A 17,351-nucleotide genomic window follows, 5' to 3' on the forward strand; every position below is an offset into this window, starting at 1 on the left:
TGGGTTTTTCTATGTAGAGGATCATGTCATCTGCAAACAGTGAGAGTTTTACTTCTTCTTTTCCAATTTGGATTCCTTTTATTTCTTTTTCTGCTCTGATTGCTATGGCAACAACTTCCAGAACTATATTGAATAGTAGCAGTGAAAGTGGGCACCCTTGTCTTGTTCCTGACTGTAGGGGAAATGCTTGCAATTTTTCACCATTGAGGATAATGTTTGCTGTGGGTTTTAGAACATCATATTCCATAAGAAAATTATCAGTATTTTAAATAAATACAGGGTTCTATCCTGCAATTGCACAACTTACCTTACTCCCTTCACTTTCAGTATGTTTGAATCTCATAAGTGAACAAGCTTTTTCAGGAAAAGAAATGTATCTTTCCTAAGCTCACTTTTCATCCCATAAGTAAGATGATTGTGCATGTTTGTTTATATTTGAGCAAGTGTACTTATTGATACTATTCTCTTTCATTCTAGAAAATAATAAGATCTGATATATTATATGGCAAGATTTTCATACAAAGTTTAGAATTATCTGTTTAAAAGTATAGTATAGGAAGCTGATTTACTAAATGAATGTATTTTTCCAACACTCACTCTGATTGACACCATGCATAGTCAATATTTCTCATGCTAACCTGTCCTTTTTTTTTTTTTTTTTTTTTAAGGCAAACTCACTGAGTCTTCACTGTATTAGACCATGAAATATGCCAATAACATAAATGAATTTTTTCTCTTGGGACTTTCCCAGAACATGAAAATCAAACATGTGTGCTTCCCACTATTCTTATTTTGTTACATAGCTATTTGGATGGGAAACTTGCTCATCATGATTTCTATCACATGCAGTCAGCTAAATGATCAACCCATGCACTTCTTCTTTATTTACCTTGCTCTATCAGATCTGTGTTATACCTCAACCATGACACCCAAGTTAGTCACTGACTTGCTGGCAGAAAGCAGCACAATTTCATCCACAGACTGCATGGCACAGCTTTTTGCCATGCACTTCTTTAGGGGATTGAAGTCTGTATCCTCACCGTGACAGCCTCTGACTGCTATGCGGCCCCTGCACTGCACCATCATCATGAGCAGGCACAGATGCTGTGCCATGGTCAGTGCTTGTTATGCTGGAGCATTTCTGCACTCCTTTGTCCAGGGTCTCCTCACCATTAACTTACCATTCTATGGCCCTGATGAAATAGATCACTATTTCTGTGACGTGTATCCTTTGATGAAATTGGCCTGCATGGACACTTAAGGAGTTGGGATCCTAGTGGTGGCCAATGCAGGCATGATGGGGTTGGTGATCTTTGTAGTCGTGATGCTGTCCTACATTTTTATATTATACACCATTAAGGCTTACCCTTCAGAAACCTGGTACGAAGCTCTTTCCACTTGTAGTTCCCACATCACAGTTGTGGTTCTGTTCTTTGTGCCTATTCTCTTCATTTACATTAGGCCGGCCACAACGTTTCCAGAAGACAAGATGTTCTCTTCTACACCCTCATTGCTCCCATGTTCAACCCTCAGATTTACACTCTCAGAAATGCAGAGATGAAGAATGCCCTGAGGAAGATGTGGTGCCAGAAACCATTTTTGATTGCAAGGCAAATCATCTGAAAGTCACTTTGCCTCCTCATTACACATCCTATTCAATTGATATTTGCTTACTTTAGTTTAATAAACAATGAAATTTACACTACAAAAACTAAGCATAAACACTAGCATTAGTTGAAATCCTTTCTTCTATCAATCCATGTTTCTTATTAACATCTTCCCCTAGTAATGCTGCTGCTACTGCTAAATCACTTCAGTCATGTCCGACTTTGTGCGACACCATAGACGGCAGCCCACCAGGATCCCCGGTCCCTGGGATTCTCCAGGCAAGAACACTGGAGTGGGTTGCCATTTCCTTCTCCAATGCATGAAAGTGAAAATGGAAAGTGAAGTTGCTCAGTCGTGTCTGACTCTTCTCGGCCCCATGGACTGCAGCCTACCAGGCTCTTCCGTCCATGGGATTTTCCAGGCAAGAGTACTGGCGTGGGATGCCATTGCCTTCTCCGTCCCCTAGTAATAAGAGTTATCATTTCCTTGTTGAAGTTATACTTCACTTTGATTTTTTTTTCTCTTTCCATAAGTCGATAAATGGAGGTTACCATTCTAATCTCCCTATACTTTAGTCCTATGAAACAAATCTCCAAATGTACATAAGCTACACTCATGTTGATCATCCCAGACAGAAAGTCCATAGGACCTTGCTATACTCCCTGCAGTCTCATAAAAAAAGAGTATCTGAAATTTAAAGTCTTATTTTCTAATCACCTGAGGACTTCCCATATTCATTACAACTCTTGAAAAGCAAAAATGTAGGAACTGAACAACAACAATATGATTTATGTGAGAATCACTATATAAAAATTGGAACATATTTCTAAAGTGATTTTAATGAAATCATCTTAAAAATGACAAAAATTAGTAATTATATAACATTTACCATAACAATATCTTCATATATACTGAAAAATTAGTTTGGAAATAAAAAAAGGTAGCTATATGATTTATTGCTCAAATTGAGATAATTTGAGTTTAAAAAGAGGAGTTCTGCTAATACTTATGGTGAAATAATGGACATAAAATGGGATTATATCAAGCAAGTAGGATGTCTGCCCACTTTTCAATGTCTAAGATGTATAGATACTCTTCTAGTGAAAAGGTTAGTGGCAGGAACATTGCAGAATCTGCACGTTATCTTAGTTGAAGTCAATGGGGTCGTAAAAACAGAAGTAAATGATGGTACTGAAACTATTCAATCTAGTGTATACTTTTGGTTTTCCATTACCATTGTGTTGCTGTGCCCTCCTCCAGAGTATCTTACCCAGGCCTCCTGTATCTCTTACACTGCAGGCACATTCTTTACTAGTGCAATCTGGGAAGCCAAAAACAAAGGGTACACATTTTCAATTTCCACAGAATTTCTATACACTGGAATTTTCCAGGCAAGAGTATTGGAGTGGGTTGCCATTTCCTTCTCCAGGGGATCTTCCCGACCCAGGGATCGAACCCAGGTCTCCCGCATTGCAGGCAGACACTTTATCGTCTGAGCCACCAGGGAAGCCCTGATATCCCTAGACATACATAGAATTAAGAAGTATCTCTTTTCAAATAATTGAATTTTATTTTTTTCTTAATTCTTTAACAAAATAAGATTCACTGGACATCATGAAAATAACTCAAAAGGGAGGAATAATGTATTATATTGCACATGTATAGGGGCATCATGAAAATAACTCTAAGGGGAGGATAATGTATTACATTGCACATGTATAGGGGCTTCCTGGTTGGAGCTAGTGGTAAAGAACCCACCTGCCAATGCAGAAAGGGAAGAGATGTGGGCTCGATCCTTGGGTGGGGAAGATCTCCTAGAGGAGAGCATGGCATCCCACTTCAGTATTCCTGCCTGGAGAATCCTGTGAACAGAGGAGGAGCCTGGCAGGGTATGGTTCATAGGGTCACAAAGAGGGACAAGACTGAAGCAACTTAGCAGCAGCAGCAGCACATGTGAAGGGGAAAAAAAAAATTATAGATAGACTGAATATGTAAATGAATCCATACAGGGAAAGAAAATAATATAGCACAACGTATAATGAAAAATTTCAGAGGAGTTCAAATGTGGAAGTAAGGGGAAATATTCATATAGGTAATAAAAAAATTGTTATTAGAGCAATTGATAACCTAGCTAATTCTATGAATTATTATGAAATCTACATCATGGTGTATGCTAGTTTACATTAGTTCATTAAAGTTATCTTGAGTCAATAGAAAATTATTAACAAGTGTTTTAGTTTTTAATACCTTACCTTAGGTTTAAAGAGTTTGTTTTCCAATAAAATTATTATTATAAAATGTTGTTACTTTAAAATTGTACTAATAGTAGAGATGGCAGTTATGATTCAAGTGATTTATTAAAATATGAATTTAGTAACAAGTGAACAGGAAGCATGCAGATAGATAATACCTTACTAAAAGACCTTATTCTTTTTTTTTTTCCTCTGTTGTTTAGAGATAAGAGATGTTAGTAACTAACTCATAAGCTAATTGTGACACTGAAAGGAAATGTGTAATATTGTTCTTAGAATAGAAATTGCTCAAAATTATTTAGCTATTGTTTTTGTTTCTAATGTTAGAAATATATATCATTTCTAATAATACTATTAGAATACAATTCTAATAATTTCTGTAAATTAATTTCTGTGAAACAAGAATTTTATAATAAATATTTTATTTTTACTTTTTTCATTATATTAGAAACATAAGCAGAAGATTTCTGTGGCTTATGATCATGCATGTTTAAGTAACATTATAATAAATTATGCTTTCAATCTTCACAAGATATATGTGATCATTTTTCTTATAAAGCTCTATAAACTAGTTCTGAAATATTGATCTAATTATCTGCATTATTTTACAGAGGTGTAAATTGAAACTCAGCAGATAAAATTCTTTCTCAGCATCAAATGGCAAAGTACAGTTAAGACAGTTGAGTAGTCAGGTTTGTGTGTGTGTATGTGCTAAGTTGCTTCAGTAATGTCTTTATGTGGCCCTATGGATTATAGCCTGGCAGGCTCCTCTCTCTGTCCATGAGATTATCCAGGCAAGAATAGTGGAGGGGGTTGCTATGACCTCCTCCAGGGGATCTTCTAGAGTCAAGGATTGAACTCATGCCTCTTATGTCTCCTGCATTGGCAGGTGAGTTCTTTACCACTAACACCACCTGGAAAGCCCCCTAAGTAGTCAGGTAAGGGACACCAAAAGGCATAAAATTGATGGCAACACTCAAAGTTTTATTTAAAGCTTTTCAGCAAGGAGGAAGTCATCCTAAAGGCAGAGATCAAAGATTTCATCCTCAATAATGACATGTATAGTAGTTCAGTTCAGTTCAGTTCAGTTACTCAGTTGTGTCCAACCCTTTGTGACCCCATGGACTGCGGCATGCATTTATAGTAGAAAAAAACAGAAAATAGAGTGGGATGGGATTTTCAGACTAGATAAAACTGAGGAACACTTGGTTTAGTTTTTAAGCTAAACAGATAGTTGGGCAAATGAATCTTACTTCCTCAAAGATAGTCTTAACTGTATTAAATTCCATCAGATAATTGCTCAAAAATTCCGTTTTTCTCTCTCTAGCCTATATATATGTTCAGTTCAGTTCAGTTCAGTCACTCAGTTGTGTCCGACTCTTTGCAACCCCATGAATCGCAGCACGCCAGGCCTCCCTGTTCATCACCATCTCCCGGAGTTCACTCAGACTCACGTCCATTGAGTCCGTGATGCCATCCATCCATCTCATCCTCGGTCGTCTCCTTCTTCTCCTGCCCCCAATCCATCCCAGCATCAGAGTCTTTTCCAATGAGTCAACTCTTTGCATGAAGTGGCCAAAGTACTGGAGTTTCAGCTTTAGCATCTTTCCTTCCAAAGAACACCCCAGGCTGATCTTCTTCAGAATGGACTGGTTGGATCTCCTTGCAGTCCAAGGGACTCTCAAGAGTCTTCTCCAAAACCACAGTTCAAAAGCATCAATTCTTCGGCATTCAGCTTTCTTCACAGTCCAACTCTCACATCCATACATGACCACTGGAAAAACCATAGCCTTGACTAGACGGACCTTAGTCGGCAAAGTAATGTCTCTGCTTTTGAATATACTACCTAGGTTGGTCATAACTTTTCTTCCAAGGAGTAAGCGTCTTTTAATTTCATAGCTGCAATCACCATCTGCAGTGATTTTGGAGCCCCCAAAAATAAAGTCTGACACTGTTTCTACTGTTTCCCCACCTATTTCTCATGAAGTGATGGGACTGGATGCCATGATCTTCGTTTTCTGAATATTGAGCTTTAAGCCAACCTTTTCACTCTCCTCTTTCACTTTCATCAAGAGACTTTTTAGCTCCTCTTCACTTTCTGCCATAAGGGTGGTGTCATCTGCATATCTGAAGTTATTGATATTTCTCCTGGCAATCTTGATTCCAGCTTGTGTTTCTTCCAGTCCAGCGTTTCTCATGATGTACTCTGAATATAAGTTAAATAAGCAGGATGACAATATACAGCCTTGACGTACTCTGAAGGGTTAACAGGGTAGCAGAGATGTGCCTGCAAACGGGTCTCTCTGCTTAGGCTGAGCGTCCTTGCATACGAGGCATTCTGCCAAAGAGTCTGGACACAGCCTTGAGTTTAATGGTCCCTTGCAAATGAGGGAGCATTTCCTTCTTGAGATAAGAAGGAGATGAGGGCTTTGGGCAGACTCTTCAGTAGACAGAAATTTCACTCCCCTTTGCTATAGGATAACATGTATGCACCTGCACTGTACTGAAAAGGCTTATTCTTACAGTCTGGAATTCTGCCTAAGGAGGGCTTTATAATAATAAACAGCAATTAGTTTGCCCAGTTGTTCCTCTGGCCAGAGTGGTGTCCTGTCTGTCTTTTGTATGTCTTGTATGTTTTATGTCATTTCACTCATAATCTCCAGAAGTCTCCTACATCTGGCGCCCAACGTGGGGCTCGAGTGAAACCAAAAGAGGTAAGAAACCCCGGGGGGATTTTAGATCCATAGCAGGGGAGCTTTCGGAAACATGGGGAATTCCTCACCCTAGCGGAAAAAATTGCTAGGTGAATTCTTGTACATAATCATGGGGAATTTTTCACCCTAGCAGATGGGAACTTTCAAAAGTTCACAGTTCAAAAAACCATGGGGAAATCCTGCTAGGAAGAAATAAATGTTCATTACAGGCACAATATGTGAATTTATATATTAAATCATGTTATAAAATTTATGTAATGCTATAACACAGGCTTTGACTTTGCTATCTACTGATAATGAGACTAAATCTAATGCTTTAATGAAGAGGTAATTTATGAGGATATGCAAAATGTTGGTGGAATTTCTGCATTGCCTAAAAGTAAGGATACAAATAAGCCTCCTTCTGGAAATGGTGAAACATCTGATAGTTCAGAATCAGATTCAGAGGCTTTTTCAGTTTCATTAGAGGAGGGCAAAGAGATTAAAGAAATGACCCATCTATTCCGGGAATAGTGGAAATCCCGTAAAGAGGAGAAAAAATCTACACCTCTACTCCTCCTTGTGCTTCTCTTCTCCCCACTGCAGTTGATTGGCCTGATGTGGGCAGGGAACATTGTCGGTTCTCCTTTCCTTTGTCTATGCTTCATGATGATGACTTGTCTGCTCGCCCTGGTGGGTTTATCGACCCTCCACAATTGTTTCCCATCAAGAGACAACAGGATGGCAATGTGATAAATGTTCAATATGCTCCTTTGGAATATAAATTTTTTAAAGATCTTAAAGCTGCAGTAGCGCAGTATGGTCCTCAATCTCCCTTTGTTTTGGCTATGTTGAAATCATTGGAAAAAAGCAAATTAATAATTCCATTAGATTGAGAATCTATTGCCCAAGCTGTCTTGGATGGCTCTCAATGGTTGCAACTTCATAGCTGGTGGGAAGAAGAAGCTAGAAAGCAGGTTCAGATTAATGAGGGACAAAATCCCCCTGGTCCTCTCGAGGACAAACTAATGGGAGAGGGCCATTATCGGGCTTTAAGAGAACAGGCTCAATACTCTGATCAGGACTTACAACAAGTTCGCCAGGTCTTTTTACGAGCATGGCGCCGTGTGGTGCCTACTGGCCAAGCCCAGCCCTCCTTTGTTAAAACAATGCAAGGCCCTAATGAGCCATATACTGATTTTCTAGCAAGACAGAGGGTAGCTGTGGAACGGGCTGTAAGGAAGGATGAAATTTCAGAGATATTATTACAAACTTTAGCATTTGAAAATGCAAATCCTGAATGCAAGCGTATACTGGGACCTTTAAAGGGACAGGGTGCATCTATAGCTGAATATATCAGAGCCTGCTTGGGAGTAGGAGGAACTGAGCATCAGGCTAATGTCTTTACTACAGCCTTGGCCAAGGTTATGAGACCACCAAAGGGAGGTAACTGCTTTCATTGTAAAAAACCTGGTCATTAAAAAAAAAAAAAAAAAAGTGTCAAAAATTAAAAGCTGATCAAGGTGCAATTCCTAAAGACAGATCTCTTGCTGAAAAAAATAAGACTCCTCCTGGACTTTGCCATCGGTGTGGAAAGGGGTTTCATTGGACTAATGAATGCAGATCTAAAACAGATAAAATGGGCAACCCGATACCGGGAAACTATCCTGCGGGCCTGAGTCCTTGGGGCCCAGGAACAATACCGGGACTTCTCCTCCTTGCCCTCCTCCCATTCCATCTGCCCCAACCCTGTTCCCTCCCAGCAACCGTTACGAGTCGATGCCCCGTTAAAAGGACCTCAGATGATGATTTCGGACTTACGGTCTGCTACTTCAGGGAGTGCTGCTGCTGATTTGCCACTAGCTGAGAATGTTCTTTTGTCACCAGGGGGAGGCATTTATAAGTTAAAAACAAATGTATTTGGACCACTGCCTAAAGGCACTTTTGGCTTGATATTAGGCCGTAGCAGCGCGACTTTGAGAGGTTTAACCATAATTCCTGGGGTAATAGACTCTGACTAGGTTGGGGAAATTTTAATTATGATCTCTACTTCTACCACACTTTCATTGTTAGCTGGGGAACGTATTGCCCAAATACTTCTCCTACCTTATCACCCCTTTTTGGCTCTTCCTAATGAACGAACAGGGGGGTTTAGAAGTACTGGGCGACATATATTTTGGGAAATGCTTATCAGAGATTCTCGCCCTGTTCTCTCCTTGATTATACAAGGAAACAACTTTGAGGGACTAGAAGACACAGGGGCGGATGTTTCAGTCATTTCTTCTCAACAATGGCCCCGAGATTGGGAAAAAGAAAAAAACCTTTAATGCTGATGGGATTGCGCTCCATTGCAGATGTCTGGAAGAGTACCCATCCCTTGAAGCGTCAATTCCATAATGGAAGATCAGTGTTTGTTACCTTTTATATTGTAAATATACCTATTAATATATAGGGGAGAGATCTTCTCTCTCCTTTGGGGGCTTCTGTAACCATTCCATCGGAAAACTAGTAGCCACTGCTCTAATTCCTCGAGCACTCCCATTAAAATGGTTAACTAATACTCCTAAATGGGTTGAGCAGTGGCCATTACCACAAATGAAGCTCGAGGCTTTAGAACAATTAGTACAAGAACAACTCCAACTTGGTCATATAGAGCCCTCTACCTCCCCCTAAAATTCTCCTGTTTTTGTTATTAAAAAAAAAATCTAAAAAATAAAAAATGTTAACTGATTTATGAGAAGTTAATAAATGTATTGAACCTATGGGAGCCTTGCAATTGGGACTCCCCTCTCCAGCTCTTATTCCTCAGACTTGGTCCTTAATGGTGCTAGATCTTAAAGACTTTTTTTTTTTTTTTTTACCATTCCTCTACAATTGCAAAATAGAGATAAATTTGCTTTTACAGTTCCTGTTCTTAATCATGCTCAGCCTGTTAAGCATTATCAATAGACAGTCCTACCACAAGGAATGATAAATAGTCCTACGTTATGCCAAGAATTCATAGCTCGCTCTTTACAATCCCTTTGTCAAGAATACCCCAATTATATTCTATATCATTATGTGGATGATCTCCTATTGGCAGCTCCTAGTATTGTTGAACGTGATGAATTCTTTTTAAAAGTACAGGAGGCTTTGAGACTATACAATTTGCAAATAGCCCCGGAAAAAATTCAAAAGGACTTTCCTATTTCATATTTAGGGACAATATTGGAACAACATAGAATTAGGCCCCAAAAGTTGCAAATTATAACAGACCATCTCAAAACCTTAAATGATTTTCAAAAGTTATTGGTAGATATTAATTGGCTACGCCCAGTACTTGGGATTCCTACTTATCAATTATGACATTTGTTTTCCACTTTAGAAGGAGATACAGCTCTGGATAGCCCCTGGACCTTAACCCCATTGGCTTTACAGGAACTTCAATTTGTTGAGCAATGACTAAATGACGGCTTTTGAACTTACTTACATGCGTCTCAACCTATTTCTTTTATCATATTTCATACCCCTTATTCCCCATCTGGTGTAATTGCTCAAGAAAAAAGATTAATAGAATGGGTTTTCTTACCTAACAGTTTTTCCAAAAAGTTGACTATATATATGGATAAATTAGCCTTCCTTATACAGAAAGGTCGCCATTGTATTTTACAATTATCAGGATGTGAACCACACCAGATTGTTACTCAGTTAACAACTGCTCAAATATCTCAATGTTTACAATTTAATGAAAACTGGCAAATTTCTCTTGCCTCATATCCTGGTTCGTTTTCTAATCATTATCCATCATCGAAATTGATTGATTTTCTCCGGACTAACACTATGATATATCATTCCCCAATTTCAGATGTTCCAGTTAAGGGACCCACTATTTTTACAAATGCAAATAAAAATACTGCTGGATATTGGACCCCGGAAAATTCCAAGGTTCTCCCCCACTCATTTTCTTCTGTACAGCCAGCTGAATTGTGGGCTATCTATTTAGTTTTGTAATATTTTCCCCAACTTCCTATTAACATTGTTTCAGATTCTCGATATGTTGTTCCCTCTCCATGTCTCCCTTCCATTGACTCTTAAAACAGTTATTGATAAATTGTTTTACCAAGTACAACAATTGCTGTTGTAGCATTCAGAGTTAATTTTGTTTACTCACATCCATGCACATTCTGCCCTTCCTGGACCCTTATAATTCGGAAATGCTACAATTGATGCTTTACTTTATCCTATAGAAGCAGCAAAGCAAGAACATCTCTTACAACATACCAACTCCAAAGGGTTACAAAAATCTCATGCTATTACTCGAAAACAAGCTCAAAATATTGTTCATTCTTGTTCCATATGTGCACCGTTTGCTTTGCCATTTACCTCACCAGGTTTCAACATGAAAGGACAAGCAAATCAGATATGGCAAATGGATGTAATTTACATTTCTTCCTTCGGACAACAAAAATGTGTGCATCATACTATAGACACTTGCACACATTTTCAATGGGCCACTGCATTACATTCTGAAAAGGCTGACACTGTTATTACTCATTTGTTATCTTGTTTTGCAGTTATGGGATTACCAATTGAATTGAAAACTGATAATGCACCTGCTTACCAATCCGCAAAATTAGCTCACTTTTTATCTCAATACCATATAACTCATACTTTTGGTATTCCTTATAATAGTCAAGGGCAAGCTATCATTGAAAGAGCTAATCATAGCTTGCATGATTATCCTGAAAAAATAAAAAGGGGGAACAAGAGAGATTTATGAAACCTAAAGACATCCTGAACAAAACCTTACTTGCCCTAAATTTTTTGAATGTTTGGAGTGAGGGAAATCTATCAGCAGCAGAGTTGCATTTTCAAGGGAAAGAAGAGGATAAGAAGATCTTGAATATGCCTATTTGGTATAAAGATAAAGAGAAAGGTTGGATCCCAGCATCCTTAATATATTTGGGACGAGGGTATGCTTTCATTTCTGTTGATAATTACAGGTTTTGGACCCCAGCAAGATTGATCAAAATCAACAATGGCTGATCCCCTTGTTAAAAAATTCGAAGAGCTTACTATGCAGAGAAGCCTTACCTCCCCTACAAGGGATGAAACACCTCCTACATGGGGTCAAATGAAGAGGTTGACCCAGGAAGCAGAGAAGACATTAGTGAAGGCAGGGCAACCTCTGAATCCTACCAATCTTTTGATTGCCATGATGGCGGTGGTGACATGTCAGGTAATTGGTGTATTGGCAAGTAATCATACATATTGGGCATATATACCTAATCCCCCATTAGTAAGAGCAGTTTCCTGGGGGGAACCAGAAGTACAGGTATGTACTAATGAGACTGCCTTCTTTCTCCTGCCAGCTTGCGGGGGAATAGAACAACTATCTCATCATAAACAACAATATAATATTAGTAATTTGACCATTGCAGTGGAAGGTATTCCTTTATGTATAGGGGGACACCCCTTTTGTCTGTCCACTGAGGAACATTGTCATCATTATTATAATCCATGGGGGGTAAAGTATAATAATTACCATTTTGCTACTTTTACTGTGCTTGTTTCCACCAGGGGATTTAGCACCTCAACAGAACTAATAGACATTTATAATGGAAAACACATGTGGCTATGTCCTGTTAACTTTTTTGTTCCTTCTCTAGAATCTTTGGAGTGGGAACGTTGCGAGGTCATCGACCCTTTAAGGTCATGAATTATTCTCGGGCCATCATTGTAGATTGGAGTCCAGATCATGGGCAGTTCTTAGAAAAATGGTCAAATAAACCTTTTAGGTGGCATCGTGCAAATACCACTTTGATGGGCAATGGTAACGAAACAGTTAAATGGCAGCAATTTGCACTTGTCCCTCCTCAATTACAATTGCAAGGATATCCACACATTCAAGGAGATACTTGAAAACTATGGGCGGTTTCTGGTAATCTCACTATCTGGTCAGGAAATTATACTTTGGACAGTGGTGACCCTTTGGGTCCATTCCATGTTAATTTACATGTTAATAAATCTTATTCCCCACTGGCATGTGTAAAATATCCTTTTACATTGTTATATGGGAATTGGACCTGGAATGATACTCTGGGGTCTGTGTAATGTGACTATTGTAATTTAACTCAATGTGGAAATGTCTTGGTGGGAAGAATTTGAAAGACAAGCTTTTAACTCCAATTTCTCGCTAGTAATTGTTAAAGCTCGGACAGAAGTATGGTTGCCTATAAACCTGACTCAGCCGTGGTCAGATTCTTTTGCTGTTTCTCATGTAGTAACCACTGTACAGACTTTGCTACACCGATCTCGACGTATGCTTGGTGTGGTCATTGGTTCTATTCTCGCAGTAACATCAGTAACTGCAACAGCAGCTGTAGCAGGCCTTGCGTTACGCCAAGGAATTCAAAGAACTGATTTTGTTCAGGACTGGCAAAAAGACTCTCATTTGTTATGGCAACAACAGCGAGATTTGGATGCACAACTTGCTACCGACGTGCTCAATCTTCAACCGTTTCCTGGCTTGGAGATCAATTGGCTGTTTTATCTACACTAAGTGTGTTGAAATGTGATTGGAATTCTTCTGTTTTGTATAACACCTGTACCATTTAACATGAGCCCTTCAAGAGATTAACTGAGACATATAAATAAAAAGAGTTCTAGATGCCCATCATCTAGAGAGATTCTGCCTAGCCCCCAAGAGGTGGCTGGATAGCCAATGACGGGTAAGACCCTCAGAGGAGGGCAACCTAAGACAGGCACAGCCACAAGAGGGGCTAGCGAGGCTGGAGGTTGGCCGCCTACAGCTTTAAGCCTTGCTCTACAAAACATCAATACAAATATCTCAAGGACTTAAATAAAATAAAAAAGGGGGAGATGAAGGGTTAATAGGGTAGCAGAGATATGCCTGCAAACGGGTCTCTGTGCTCACGCTGAGTGTCCTTGCATACGAGGCATTCTGCCAAAGAGTCAGGACACAGCCTTGAGTTTAATGGTCCCTTGCAAATGAGGGAGCATTCCCTTCTTGAGATAAGAAGGAGATGAGGGCTTTGGCCAGACTCTTCAGTAGACAGAGATTTCACTCCCCTTTGCTATAGGATAACATGTATGCACCTGCACTGTACTGAAAAGGCTTATTCTTACAGTCTGGAATTCTGCCTATGAAGGGCTTTATAATAATAAATGGCAATTAGTTTGCCCAGTTGTTCCTCTGGCCAGAGTGGTGTCCTGTCTGTCTTTTGTATGTCTTGTATGTTTTATGTCATTTCACTCGTAATCTCCAGAAATCTCCTACAGTACTCCTTTTCCTATTTGGAACCAGTCTGTTGTTCCATGTTCAGTTCTAACTGTTGCTGCCTGACCTGCATACAGATTTCTCCAGAGGCAGGTCAGGTTGTCTGGTATTCCTATCTCTTTCAGAATTTTCCACAGTTTATTGTGATCCACACAGTCAAAGGCTTTGGCATAGTCAATAAAGCAGAGATAGATGTTTTTCTGGAACTCTCTTGCTTTTTCCATGATCCATCGGATGTTGGCAATTTGATCTCTGGTTCCTCTGCCTTTTCTAAAACCAGCTTGAACATCAGGGAGTTCATGGTTCACATATTGCTGAAGCCTGGCTTTGAGAATTTTGAGCATCACTTTACTAGGATGTGAGATTAGTGCAATTGTGTGGTAGTTTGAGCATTCTTTGGCATTGCCTTTCTTTGGAATTGGAATGAAAACGGACTTTTTCCAGTCCTGTGGCCACTGCTGAGTTTTCCACATTTGCTGGCATATTGAGTGCAGCACTTTCACAGCATCATCTTTCAAGATTTGAAACAGCTTAACTGGAATTCCATCACCGCCACTAGCTTTGTTCACAGTGATTTCTAAGGCCCACTTGACTTCACTTTCCAAGATGTCTGGCTCTAGGTGAGTGATCACATCATCATGATTATCTGGGTCGTGAAGGTCTTTTTTGTATAGTTCTTCTGTGTATTCTTGCCACCTCTTGTTAATATCTTCTGCTTCTGTTAGGTCCATAGAATTTCTGTCCTTTATCGAGCCCATCTTGGCATGAAATGTTCCCTTGGTATCTCTAATTTTCTTGAAGAGATCTCTAGTCTTTCCCATTCTGTTCGTTTCCTCTATTTCTTTGCATTGATTGCTGAAGAAGGCTTTCTTATCTCTTCTTGCTATTCTTTGGAACTGTGCATTCAGACGCTTGTATCTTTCCTTTTCTCCTTTGCTTTTCGCTTCTTTTCACAGCTATTTGTAAGGCCTCCCCAGACAGCCATTTTGCTTTTTTGCATTTCTTTTCCATGGGGATGGTCTTGATCCCTGTCTCCTGTACAATGTCACGAACCTCATTCCATAGTTCATCAGACACTCTATCTATCAGATCTAGGCCCTTAAATCTATTTCTCACTTCCACTGTATAATCTTAAGGGATTTGATTTAGGTCATACCTGAATGGTCTAGCGGTTTTCTCTACTTTCTTCAATTTCAGTCTGAATTTGGTAATAAGGAATTCATGATCTGAGCCACAGTCAGCTCCTGGTCTTGTTTTTGTTGACTGTATAGAGCTTCTCCATCTTTGGCTGCAAAGAATATAATCAATCTGATTCGCTGCTGACCATCTGGTGATGTCCATGTGTGGAGTCTTCTCTTGTGTTGTTGGAAGAGGCTGTTTGCTATGACCAGTGCATTTTCTTAGCAAAACTCTATTAGTATTTGCCCTGATTCATTCTGCATTCCAAGGCCAAATTTACCTGTTACTCCAGGTGTTTCTTGACTTCCTACTTTTGCATTCCAGTCCCCTATAATGAAAATGACATCTTTTTTGGGTGTTAGTTCTAAAAGGTCTTGTAGGTCTTCATAGAACCATTCAACTTCAGCTTCTTCAGCATTACTGGTTGGGGCATAGACTTGGATTACTGTGATATTGAATGGTTTGCCTGGAGACGAACAGAGATCATTCTGTCATTTTTGAGATTGCATCCAAGTACTGCATTTCGGACTCTTTTGTTGACCATGATGACTACTCCATTTCTCCTGAGGAATTCCTGCACACAATAGTAGATATAATGGTCATCTGAGTTAAATTCACTCATTCCAGTCCATTTTAGTTCGCTGATTCCTAGAATGTCGACGTTCACCCTTGCCATCTCTTGTTTGACCACTTCCAATTTGCCTTGTTTCATGGACCTGACATTCCAGGTTCCTATGCAATATTGCTCTTTACAGCATCGGACCTTGCTTCTCTCATCAGTCACATCCACAGCTGGGTATTGTTTTTGCTTTGGCTCCATCTCTTCATTCTTTCTGGAGTTATTTCTCCACTGACCTCCAGTAGCATATTGGGCACCTACTGACCTGGGGAGTTCCTCTTTCAGTATCCTATCATTTTACCTTTTCATACTGTTCATGGGGTTCTCAAGGCAAGAATACTGAAGTGGTTTGCCATTCCCTTCTCCAGTGGACCACATTCTATCAAATCTCTCCACCATGACCTGCCCGTCTTGGGTTGCCCCGTGGGCAATTATTTTCCAAAGAAATCAGAATATATTTACAACTCCCCTCCAGGTTATTGTCTCTCATTTGCTTTAAGATTAACTGATCCAGTCTCAGAAGGAAACACAACTCCTCCAGCTTTCCTTTTACTTGGATCCTTTATAGCCTGATATTTTAAATTCCCGTTATCCAATCTAAGTATATACAAGGCTCCATCATCTATAGTTCAAACTTAAGTATTCTTCTCTAATCTCTAATGATTTCCTGAAGTTATGAACCTGGACTAGCAGTTTCAAACCAATCTTTGCTCAATACTATCACAGAGCAATAAACTCTGTGAAATCTACTACTTCCAGGTAGCTTTCACTAAATACAGCCCACCATGCTATGGTTACTCAAATATTCTAAGTCTTGTGGTTTTTAGAACTATCTACCTTGCTTTGTATTTTTTCTTTCTAATTATTACCAGATACTGTTAAGTGCTTTAGCTTATCTCTCTAAAGCAATCTTATCTTGGTGAAAGTTAGGACCAGTGCCTCATTTTCTCCCTAACCTAGACATAATGAAAAACAAAACCAAACAAAATTTATGCCATTCAAATCTATGTTGAATAGTGAATGTTTGACTTTGGAACAGATTATATAAACTTTCTGAGCCATCTTACTTGTTTAATCTCTAAAGAAAGGAAAATAAAACTCATCTCTTTCAGATGTGGGAAAAGTTATTAACCAGTTATCAATTACTATGTGTCAGGAATTGTGCTAGTTGGAAAAAAAGACTAAAATCATCATCATCTGCTGCTGCTGTTGCTAAGTCGCTTCAGTAGTGTCTGACTCTGTGCGACCCCATAGACGGCAACCCACCAGGCTTTGCCGTCCCTGGGATTCTCCAGGCAAGAACAATGGAGTGGGTTGCCATTTCCTTCTCCAATGCATGAAAATGAAAAGTGAAAGTGAAGTCGCTCAGTCGTGTCCGACTCTTCACCACCCCATGTACTGCAGCCTACCAGGCTCCTTTGTCCATGGGATTTTCCAGGCAAGATTATTGGAGTGGGGTGCCAATCGACTTCTCCGAAAATCATCTAGGAGGCTTTATTGAAATTTTCATTTAGTAGGTTAGTTATCTAGTTCTCCCATAATAAGATTGTAACTCAGCTCAGTTCAGTTCAGTTCAGTCCCTCAGTCGTGTCTGACTCTGTGACCCCATGAATTGCAGCACGCCAGGCCTCCCTGTCCATCACCAATTCCCGCAGTTCACTCAAACTCACGTCCATCCAGTCGGTGATGCCATCCAGCCATCTCATCCTCTGTCGTCCCCT

General features: G+C 39.6%; 1 pseudogene; it reads left to right on the forward strand.

The window, feature by feature from the left end:
• Positions 1 to 700: 700 nt before the first annotated feature.
• LOC128046841 (olfactory receptor 4P4-like) lies at positions 701 to 1,623 on the forward strand (annotated as a pseudogene).
• Positions 1,624 to 17,351: the final 15,728 nt, after the last annotated feature.

Source organism: Budorcas taxicolor, chromosome 4, assembly GCF_023091745.1.
Source record: "Budorcas taxicolor isolate Tak-1 chromosome 4, Takin1.1, whole genome shotgun sequence".
Lineage (NCBI taxonomy): Eukaryota > Metazoa > Chordata > Mammalia > Artiodactyla > Bovidae > Budorcas > Budorcas taxicolor.